Source organism: Carlito syrichta, unplaced genomic scaffold (genome assembly GCF_000164805.1).
Source record: "Carlito syrichta isolate Samal-C Ts95f unplaced genomic scaffold, Tarsius_syrichta-2.0.1 Scaffold290364, whole genome shotgun sequence".
Classification (NCBI taxonomy): domain Eukaryota; kingdom Metazoa; phylum Chordata; class Mammalia; order Primates; family Tarsiidae; genus Carlito; species Carlito syrichta.
Window position 1 is genome coordinate 1 of NW_007234460.1, and position 11,568 is coordinate 11,568.

General features: G+C 37.5%; 1 pseudogene; it reads right to left on the minus strand.

Moving 5' to 3' along the window:
* Window positions 1-2,771: 2,771 nt before the first annotated feature.
* On the minus strand, window positions 2,772-7,886 carry LOC103256591 (annotated as a pseudogene).
* Between the last annotated feature and the right edge of the window lie 3,682 nt (window positions 7,887-11,568).

The window sequence follows — 11,568 nt, forward strand, 5'->3', positions numbered from 1 at the left end:
GATGCGAGGTAAAGTGGCAGAAAAAAATACAGTTTTGAATCTATGAAGACTAACATCTTAGACAAGTACTCCTCACATTCTAGCATGTAGAATTGTCTGGAATGTTTGTGAAAACAGAGATTATTGGTCTTCCACCTCACCTTGAGATTCATAAAATCTGGTTGAGATACTCAGAATTTTAACAAGTTCCTAAGGGATGCTAATGCTGATGGTTTGAAGACCATACCATGAGTAGGCTTAAATAGCAAGGACATAGATTACAATGAAATGCCATCCAAAGAAGGCCAGTCTGGGAGCAACCACATCTCAAAGAACTACAGCTATAGGTTTAATTCATGCATCAGGCATCTCGATGTTCTCAGTATAATAAAATATAATTTGAGTAGAGTACAACACAGAAACTCTGGCAAGAGTTTAAGAATCACTTTATAAAGAAATGGAAAAGGAAATTGTTGAGCAAATAAATGTGTTAACAAAGGTTAGCAGAGGAATTGTTTATTTACCTGTTAAAAGAATAGATCGCTTTTTGGTGTTGTCTTATTTAAAAAAGCATGTAAGTGTACTAATTATAAATCATTTTTATTTACTCATTAAAGAAGACTTTTCACTAGGTGATTCTTGGTTAGCCTGTTTCTGCTTCTTCTTCCTTTATTTTTTCACAATAATTCTTCCTTTATTACTCTCCAATGCCCAGGATGAGTTTTTGTAGGTTACTTTAATATAATCCAGGTGGTATTATAACATATGCATTGCTATTAACAATCTTTGAAAGCTAATCAGATTTTGCTACAGTATCATTGAAAAAGGTATGTGATGGATAATCACACATATTCATTAATCTGCTATGAAGAAAAGCCCACATTTATATTTTGTGGACAGTTTTCTAAGAAAATCATTATTTGCATATCTAGAATTTATTTTCAAACTGAGTGGCATAACGAGCTGTTTCAAATTGCCTCCAAGGCATTTTTAAACCACACCAGAATGTGAAATAAAACAATTTTAGCAACCCTGAAGGAAATGCTTGGTACTATGCCTGCATCAGGTTTCACAACATAGTGGCATGTCCTGTTGAATTTACATCTTTTATGTTTAAAAAAATCCTCAATAATTTGCTTTATCATACTATTTTCAAAATTGGGAACAGATACTCCTTCACCCTGGATCTCTTTAACACACTGTGCATAAAGACAAAAAGGCACGTGCTGTTTCTCTGCAGGGTGAACAAACACTTTTCACCATCAATAGCAAATCTCTCTCTTTTACAGATATTAACGCTATTACCACATGTGCAAGTCAATTAAAAGGGCTTAGTTGACAGCTGGGCAAATTTTAATGTGTTTACTTCTACAGTTTGGTTATTAAAAGTTTTGTGAAAAAATAAATCCTATAAATATTAAAAAAGGGAGAAACAGTGCCCCACGGCCTGAGGCAAATGGTCAATACATCTGTAAACAAGGTAAAGTTGCTCAGCCTGCGAGAAGGACGAAAATAAAGCTAGCCACAGACAGCACAACTGTTCATTTTTGGAGTTGCAAATGCGAAGTGTTTAATCCCAAATTTTGGTGTGCTAAAATGGCTAGTAGAGTAAGGACAGTTTATTCTCAGTTATCTACCTGTGATCATCTGTTCCTTCTGTGTATTCTACAGAAAACCGTATCAGATGAACCAAGCACTGGATTGTTTTAGGGAGAGGGTTGAGATAACACTGCCGGCAACAACACAGCTGGAACTACCAGTCCCTTGGCACATTAGGTTTCCTGAAAGAATGTGAAACAGTCATCAACATGTTATTTTTTTCTACTTTTACAGGAAAGTATTGGAAGTAAATATGGGTATAGAATTAACAGCCAGCAAGGGGTATTTTACATTCAGTTGTTTGGAAGCATAATAGATTCAGCTCCTTTGAATCAGTTAGAAAATACAGAATTACCCCATCACCTTTTAAAGTACAGTAAGACAAGAAAAAAAGTCACTTGAGGATAATATAGTCTTTGCATTAAAGGTGAATCTGCAACAAGAAATCGGTTCAACTCACAGACCTGGAGATTCATGGGGAAGATAAACTCTAAGTGACTGTGTCACAGAGATGTGCAGGTGCTGAATTTCCTAGTGGATACTGCCTGAGTAAACCATATGTGGCTACTGGGCAAAGGGAGGAAAGAAAATAAATCTTGTCCTCTACATGCATAGTTATGCTGTCAGGGTGATCCCTAAACTGAAAAAATGACTTAATTTGCACAAGGGATTAATTAGGCAGGACAGCTCATTTTAAACAGTAGCTCATCTCTTTAAACCTAGTTTTTACCAATGACTTGAACTAAAAATAATTCAAATCACTGGGCCATGCAGTCAATAAGTTAAAACTATAAGGATTTAAAGGGGGTAAGGGCATGAGTGGAAAAACCCATTTAGTGTACTTTTTGTGTTATGGGGTAGAGAGGAAGAATATTTTCATCATGGCTTTAGGATGGAAGTGCTTCGGACAGTCCCCTGCCCCACTCCCCCAAATCAAAGCCCTGGTGGCAGTGACAGTATGAGGAAACAACCCAGCCTCCCCGCCCACCTCGCCTCCATAACCATGCCCAGTGGCTGCTGTCCAGTCACCCGTGCTTCCCACGGCTGCCTAGAAAGCGGCTACCGCAGGTTCCAGTAGATCCAAAACCCAGGCTAGCGGGTAGAGACAGAGCCCTTGTGGTGGGTCGTGTGCAGCCAGGCCCAGACCATCGGAGCGCACGTCTTCGGCCCACCGCTCCTGGGCGCCGATAGCTTCAAGGGACAACCTTGGGACCTGGGTGAGGCTCTCCCTCGCACCAAAAGTCATCGGCCTGCGGGGTCTCCAGGAGCCACACCTCTCGGGGCAGGTCACAGGCCAAGCCAGAGGCCTCTTTGGGCCGGATGGGCTGGAGCACTGGGTAATAGTGGCAGTCCCGGCCGTCGTCAGGGTCGTGGGGGGGGGGGGGCAGGATGCCCAGGAAGGCGGCAGGCCCTTCCACAGCGTCGATCTGGTGCGGGTTGTCCCGGTGCGCGGTGAGGACGCAGGGGCCGCTGGCCTCGGTGTACTCGGCCCGTGAGCGCAGCACGCCTGGCCGCAAGGCATCCCGTTCCCGGGGCTGCAGCGGCGGCTCGAACTGGTGATCTGGCGGCCGGGCCGCGGCCGCTGCCCGCCGCCGGTTTCCAGCTTGTCCATGCAGCTGGTGCGCACGGTGCCATAGAGCACCTTGAGCATGCCGCGCATGCCTGGGTGGTCGTGCAGCGGGACGGACGTGCCGCTCTTGAGCGGGAACACGCCCAGGCTAAAGCCGTCTGTCTCGTAGATGTGCATGTAGGTGACTGGCGCCAGGTTGGGCGGCAGCGTCTGCAGCGTGGCCTTGCGCGGGGCAATGTTCAAGCCCTCGGCGCGGACCTGGGTCAGCAGGCTCTTCAGGTTGCTCGGGTTCTCCGGGAAGCCTTGCAGCATGGGCGCCTCCGGGCCAGACGCCGCGCGGCGGTCGGAAGACCTGCGGCCACCCCCGCCGCCCCGGAAGGTGAGGCAAGCTTGGCGGGCGATCAGTTAGACCATGCTTCTTTATAAACATCTACAAACTAAAACCATCTTTCTTTCCACATGTTCTCTAATGTCAATTTTCAAGGTAGATAGCAATCATGAAGCTTGGCCACCACACAAACACCTCAAAATATCCTCTTAACAACTAAGGAGAAGAGGTACTGGCCAAAATCTTTGAACTATCTACTGTTTCTTTTCCTGGTTAATTATTGTTGAGAATATTTTCAAAGCAATAAACACACCATTTTTATAATTTGGTGTGTTGATTAAGAATTCATGGTTTCCTGATGTTTCCCTGCAGTCTGAAGATTTTTCTCTCAGCTGATGTTGTCAGATGAATGTTGTGAAAATATGTTTAGGGCACCATAAATGTTGTCCCAGTGGGAAAACGCAGCCTGAACTGATGACTACAAAGAGCTGTTAATGAGATAAACTGTTAACAGGATCTTTATGGGACATAAGCGAGCTGAGCATTTTGAAGTCCAAATTGTATTTTTTGAAGATGTTACTATGTCCAAAGGCAGAATTTATTACTTACAGGTATTAAAGAGAATGTATCCCTTAAACCATTCTAATTTCAGTACTGCTGGATAACATGTGACCCTGGTAGTCACCAGGAAGATACAACTTCTGTTTAAAAACCAGGCTTATGAGGAAAAATAAAGGGCCTCTTCATAGACCTTCCACATTACATTGACAGGCCAACGCTATGTACACAGAGAACACTCATGTGACTGAGTGACACTGATAGATGAACAAATGTTAAGGGACTGAGTGAAACAAAACAGAAAATAAAATTTCATGCCATATCTCACTGTTCATATGTGCATGGCCTGATCATCCTGTACACCAAGATGTAATTTATAAAGGAGAACATGAGCCTTTATTTTAGAATCAGAAAGAGAATAAACAGATTAGGGGAATAATGCAAAAGCCGAAGAAGTTCAAATTTAGGATTGTTTGTCAAAGTTTTCCATGAACCATGAAATAATGTTTAATCTGTTAAACAGTTTTACTTCTCTACTATTACGTGATGCCACAAGCTTTCTTCAGATGTGGGTATATTTTAATACTATCTAACTTTTCTGATGCATTTCAAACCATTATCTGAATATATCTTGCTTATAGTATATGTTGTTTAAAGAAAGTAAAAAATAATGATTGTGTTAAGAATCACAACTAGTACTTATTAATAGTCGGAGCTAGATTGTAAGGAGCCTGACTAGAGAGAATGACCTTAAAGTCCTGGATTAAAAGCAGTATTTGGCATTATGAAATATAATAGAAATTGCTACAACTCTAAATGAAGATACCAGCATGATAGAATCTGTCCTTGATTTCATTCTCCAAACACTTCCATGAGACTTAATAACAGCTAGAGAGGATGCAGTGTGAAGCCTGCATGTTCTGTATTTACCCTGAGAGAGATTTTCCATAATACATAAACAAATGGAAAAAAAGAAGGGCCTAGATGTACACTGACGGGCTTCTGCCCATTCTAGACAGCATTATTCTTGAGATTTTACTTTCCAAGTTGATTACTTGGGTGTCGCAAACAGGCAAATAGTCTGCTGTTTTATTTGCTCTATGTTAATCAATCTCCTTCAATGCTTGTGTTTTCCATGAATAAACTGGGTATTTTCTAAGTTTTCAGTTGGGGTTTTCTTTTCATTGGCAGACCTGTGGAGTAAAGCAATCTGTTGTAGAAGTCTGTATCTTCAATTCCATTGAAAAAAGAATCTGTGTTTCTCAACTGGAAAATAGTCATATACTTAGGAGAACCCACTGCCACTAACAGAAGTTAGTTTAGGATTAGTAGAAATGTGATTTTTTAAAAGAATGCTTCCAATAAAGCTCAAACGAATAAAGAGGACCTATGATCCTGAATGAGATCCTTAAAAAGTACTATGCATAATGTAGAGCAATTGAAATTCTTATATATTGCTGGTGGAGATAAAAATTGGCATAAGCACCTTCAAAAACTGTTTAGTAATACCTACTAAAGTGAAATGTGCACACACCCTATGACACTGACTTATATTCCCAACAAAGAAATGTGTTTATGCCCACAAAAAGAGTGTTCATCGAGTAGTATTCAAAATAGTCCCAAACTGGAAAGCAAGTCAAATGTCCGTCAGCAGTAGATTGAATAAATAACATGTGCTATGTTCATACAATGGAATACTACATAACAATGAAAAAGAATAAACGAAGGCTACATGCAACAATTTAGGTAATGTGGAGCGAGAGGATTCATACACAAAATAGCAAATATGACATAATCCCATTTCTATAAAATTCAAAACCAAAACAGGCAAGATTAATCTGTGCTGTAAAATGACAGGAAGGCAGTTGCCTTTAGGCAAGGGTATTGACTGAGAGGGAGCATAAAAGAGTCTGCTGAGATGTAAATATTCTGTGTCTCACAGTGGGTAAAACATTCAAGCTGGATACAATTTGGATATAGAGCACTTCGTTATTTGTAAATTATATCTTGTTTAAAAAATATTAAAAAGCAATATGCTTGAACTTTAGAAGACATGCTTTTAGTCAGTTACATAATACTGTAGCCTCAGTTTTTACAAGCAACTGATAGAAGAAATCTTTCCTTTAATAAGGGACATTAAGCAGCACACCAGACAGCGCGCTTGATTATGTTTTTGCAAAAGACATAAATGTCATTTACTTAAATGTTTACATGCAACATTATATTTCCATTTAATTTTAAGAAACTTATTTTTTTTAAGAACTTACTATTATCCAAGAATTTATTCAGATAAATGTATTTATTTCTTTTTTTACTTAGTTATAAATAAACTAATAATTACAAGTAGTGTTTAAATCTTTGAAGTATTTTATACTAGATGTCTTTTTATTAATTTTTATTCCTTTTTATGTACCATTGTCTTACTCAATAGAACTTTTAGCTTTGAGGATTAAATAGAGAATGCAAACATATTCGGACACACCTGCACCATTTTCTCTCTCTCTCTCTTCCCCCCTCCGTCTCTCCCTCCCCCCCTTCCTCCCTCCCTCTCTCCGTCCCCACTCTCCTTCCCTCCCTCTCTTTCTCTCTCTCTTCTCTCTCCCTCATATGCACACATACATAAATACACGTGAAAGTAGTAAAGAAAAGTAAAAAAAAAAAACATAAAAAGCAATTTAGACATATTTGTGTCATGTAGGCCTGCCCTGAGACTGTCAATGCAATTTGTTTCCTTAAGAATCTAAATGAAGGACTTCACTATTTATTAAGGCCAGCTCCATGGGCCATGTTCCCTGCTTAATAATTGTGTCGTTTACCTCATTGTGGCAGGTGCCACTTCTTGATTTTCAGTGGTCTGCGTCAAGTGTACAAGTATGGAATGTAAAAGCTGGACAATAACAGAATCAGCCATCATGTGCTAGTTTCACTCCCAGCACAATTAATATTTATCAAATGCCCACAAGGAGGCACAAATTCATATTAGCACTTATATCCCATACCCAACTCTCATTTGGGCTGTCTTTGGTATATAATTCAGGTTGACATGTCAATGAAATAGTGAAAAAAATTAATTATATTCATTACTTTCCAGCTGGGAAAAAGACTAGACCCCTGGTTTAAGAGAGAGAGAGAGAGAGAGAGGAGAAAGGAGAAATCCATTTATGCTATTTACTTAATTAAGGTTATGATATAATTAAATAGTTGTTTATTAGGCACCTACATGTGTAGGAAATTCAATGAAGTTGGTCACAACTTAACCGGTTTGTTGAGCAAGCAATTAATTGCATAGGAGAATTATCAAATTGAGTCTGAGTTTATGGAGGCAGTGGGAAGTTTGATGTCAGTCTTGTAAATCAAATTCCTAAATTTTCAATTCCAAATCTTTTCATTCCTTTCACACCCAGTTGCACCATATTAACACAGATCATTATAATTAGATTCTACTGCCCTGTTGATGACTCTTCCATCTGCTTTGCCAGCTTAGTTTTCTTTGGCCTTGCAGCGAAGCCTTTAACAGGGACATTGAAAGAAAGAACAAATTTGTGGAAAGAGACTATTCATTCTACTTAAAACATATTAAATTTAAGATTGGTATCAAGGGAAATTCAGGTGGAGGTCAAGCGAAATGGAAACACAGATGTAGTAATCAATGTTAGATTAACAGTGGTGAAAAGTGGAGTAGGGATCTCCACAATACCAGTCCCCAGTACAAGCAAGGAAAACACTGGCAAAAACTGTAAAAAATCAACATTTTCAGAATTCTGGAAATTACTAAAAGTTTGCAACAATCTGAGGAACATTTATTAGAGAAAAATGACTAAGTCTCATTAACAGTAGCGAGTTTTGAGGCATTTTAACTTTCCTTATTCCCATCCTAATAGCCTAGCAGACACTGGAGAAGGTAGAAAATTTTTTGAAATTTCCCTCAAAACACCATTCTTAGAGAATTGTCATTAGCTGATCTATCTGACAGTTACCTGGAAATCCTTATTCTCAGTGCTTGTCTTTATTTGACCTAACCCAAGCTTCACTAAGTGCAGACAGAGTAGACAAATTCTTGGAGGCATTTTGTGAAAACCATCAGAAGCAAGTGTTGAAAAATACAGCTGCCTGAGGTAGGGTAACAACTGGAGCATACAAGAGCCTGGCCATAAAATGTAAAATAACTAATTAGAGAATGAGACATCCATAGAGGACTTTGGAAAGCTTCACCATATTCCCAGAAATCTAGAAATTCATGCACATACATAGGACTGTGGGTATTCCCAAGGATGTATTCAAACCCAGGAAAGACCCGAGAAGGCTCCAACCACTCACCTTTAGCTGATGTTGAGGTTCTGCATAAGCAGGAAGTGAAGGCTAAGATAGGGTTGTAAACTTCCTGATTGAGTATTGGCAGCATGGGTCAAAACACATATAGAGCCTCATGCAAAGACTGGGAGAATTATTGGTTCCAAGAATTTAAGGAAATTTTAGCCCAATCATTAGCTGACCACTAATCTAACAAAGCAGAAACTTTTATGGCCACACAAGATAAAGAATACAAACTTTATAGAATCATTTTATAAAAATTCACCAAGCAAACAAATAATAACTACAATAAGCAGCAACAACAAATGCTGGGGAGAGGGCAGCATCTGATTTTGAGAGTTGCAACAATATATCATTTAAAATACCCAGTTTTCAACAAAAAAATGTGACATGAGAAGAAATAAGAAAAGATAGCCTACAGTGCAAAAAAAGCAGCAGGGAATAGAAACTATCCTTGAGGAAGCCAGACATTGGACTTGTTAGACAAAATTTTAAATCAACTATTTTAAACATATTCAAAGATTCAAAGGGAATCACATCTAAAGAACTAAAGGAAAGTATGAGAATGATGTCTGACCACATAGAGAATATCAAAAGAGATAGAAATAGCTCTGTGGTCCAATCCTGTAGGGTCTAAGAAGTCCAACAGTCTTCCTTCATTTTATCACATTTTCTTTGTTTTCTTTCATCTCAGTTGACAGTGTTTCTATTGATATAATCCCATCTTTTTCCATGGCTTCTGTTGAGATGGCTGATTAGGTTCATGCTTAACAACCACACTTTAGAATCAAAAATATAAATGATTTGAAAGTAAAGGGATGGAAAGATATATTATGCAAACAGTAACCAAATAAAAGCAAGAATCACTATACTAATACTAATACTAAAACAAAATAGAAGTTGGGATGAAAAAAATTGTAACCAAAGACAAAGAAGGACATTATATAAGGAAAAAAACCTCAATCGTCAAGAAGACATAATGATTCTAAGCATGTACGCATCTTACAATGGAGTCCCAAACTACATGAAGGAAAACCTGACAGCACTGAAAGGGGAAATAAACTATATAATGATTCAAATTGGAGACCTCAGTACCCAGTTTCCAAAACAAAAGAACAAATATAAGAAAATTCACAAGGAACTAGAAGATTGAGCACAATTATAAACTAACTAGACCAAAAAGGCATCTCTAGAATTCTCCACCCAACTACAGCAGAATACACATTCTCCTCAAATGCACATGGGACATTCTCCAGGATAAACCATATGTTAGGCCATAAAATAAATCTTAGTAAACTTAAGTTGATTTAAATGATACTAAATACGTCCTCCAAGCATAGTGGAATGAAATTAGAATGTAAGAAGAGGAAATTTGAGAAATTCACAAATATTTGGAACCTAAAACACACACTCAATAACAAATCAAAGAAAAAATCCCAGAGAATTAGAAATACACCGAGATGAATGAAAACAAAATATCTCTGCCAAAACATATAAAATGCTGTGTAAGTAGTGTTTACAGTGAAGCTTATAACTGTAAATGCTTATATTAAAAATGAAGAAAGATGGCAAATAAATTGCCTAACTTCTAACTTAACACAGTAGAAAAGAAAAAACAACCCAAACCCAAAGCAAAGAGAAGGAAGGAAACAATGATTAGGGGAAAAAGTCAATGAAATCGAGAATTTAAAAAATGAAGAAAATTGATGAAATCAAAACCTGGCTCTTCAAAATTATCAACAAAATTAATAAACCAGTAACCATACTGACCAGGGATAAAAAAGAAGAGACTCAAATCCTTAAAATCAGGAACGAAAGATGACATATTACTACCTATATAACCAAATAAAAAAGAATTATATGGCAATACTATAAACAACAATATGTCAATAAATTAGATAATTTACATAATAACATGGACAAACTCTTGAAAAGAAACAAACTGCAAAACTGATTTTAAAAGAGATCAAAAATTTGAATAGATCTATACTAAATAAATTGAACTATTCATAAAAATAAACTTCCCACAAAGAAAAGACCCATCCCAGATATCTTTACTGGGGAATTCCATGAAACGTTTAAAGAAAAATTAATCAAACTTCACAAACTCTTCTAAAACAATAGAAGAGGAGGAAATACTTTCCAAAACATTCTATGCTGTCAAACCAGGTAAAGTCACGACAAGAAAACTACAGACCAACATTCCTCATGATTATAGATGCAAAACTCTCAACAAAATCCTAGTAAATGGAATTTAATAACATATAAAAGAGATTATATCCCACGACCAAGTGAGATTTATTCCAGAAATGCTTTTGGCTCGACATACCAAAAGCAATCAATTTGATACATCATATTAATAGAATAAAGAATTAATAGAAAAAACATCCCCCACAGGACTGTTTCAAAAGATACAGAAAATATATTTGACAAAATTCAATGCAACTTCAAGATAAAACCGCTCAGCCAACTAGAAACAGAAGGAAATTTGCTCAACCTAATAAAGAGTGTCTAGGAAAAACACACAACTAGCACACTCTTAATGGCAAAAAACTGAAAGCTCTACTCCTAAGATGAGGAGCAAGATAAGAATATCTGATCAGTGTTTGATTATAATATTGCCACTTGTATTCAACATTGTACTGGAGGTTTTAGACAGGTCAATAAGGCAGGAAAAAGAAATAAAAGTAATTCCGATGAGAAAAAAGAAGCAAAATATCTCTACATATGACATAATCTTGTACATAGAAAATCCTAAGGAATACACACACACACACACACACACACACACACACACTCAAATTAGAATTAATAAATTAGTTCAGCGAGGTTGCAGAATACAAGATCAACATCCAAAAATCAGTTCTAGAAAAGGTTAAAAAATGCACTAGCAATGAATAATTGAGTAGTGAAATTAATATAATTCAATTTACAAGAACATTGAAAAGAATAAAATACTTCGAAATAACAAACCAAAGGACAAGAAAAAGTACAAAACACAGGAAATTAGAAATGTTTAATGGAAAGACATCCCGTGTACATTGATTACAAGGCATAATAATGTTAAAATGGCAATACTCTCTAAACTGAGCTACAGGTTTCAATGCAATTTCTAACAAAGCCCCACGTGGATTTTTTCAAAGATGAACAAACTAATCCGAATATTTATATGGAGTTACAAGGGATCCAGAATAGTCAAAACAATTTTGAAAAGCAGGTGTAA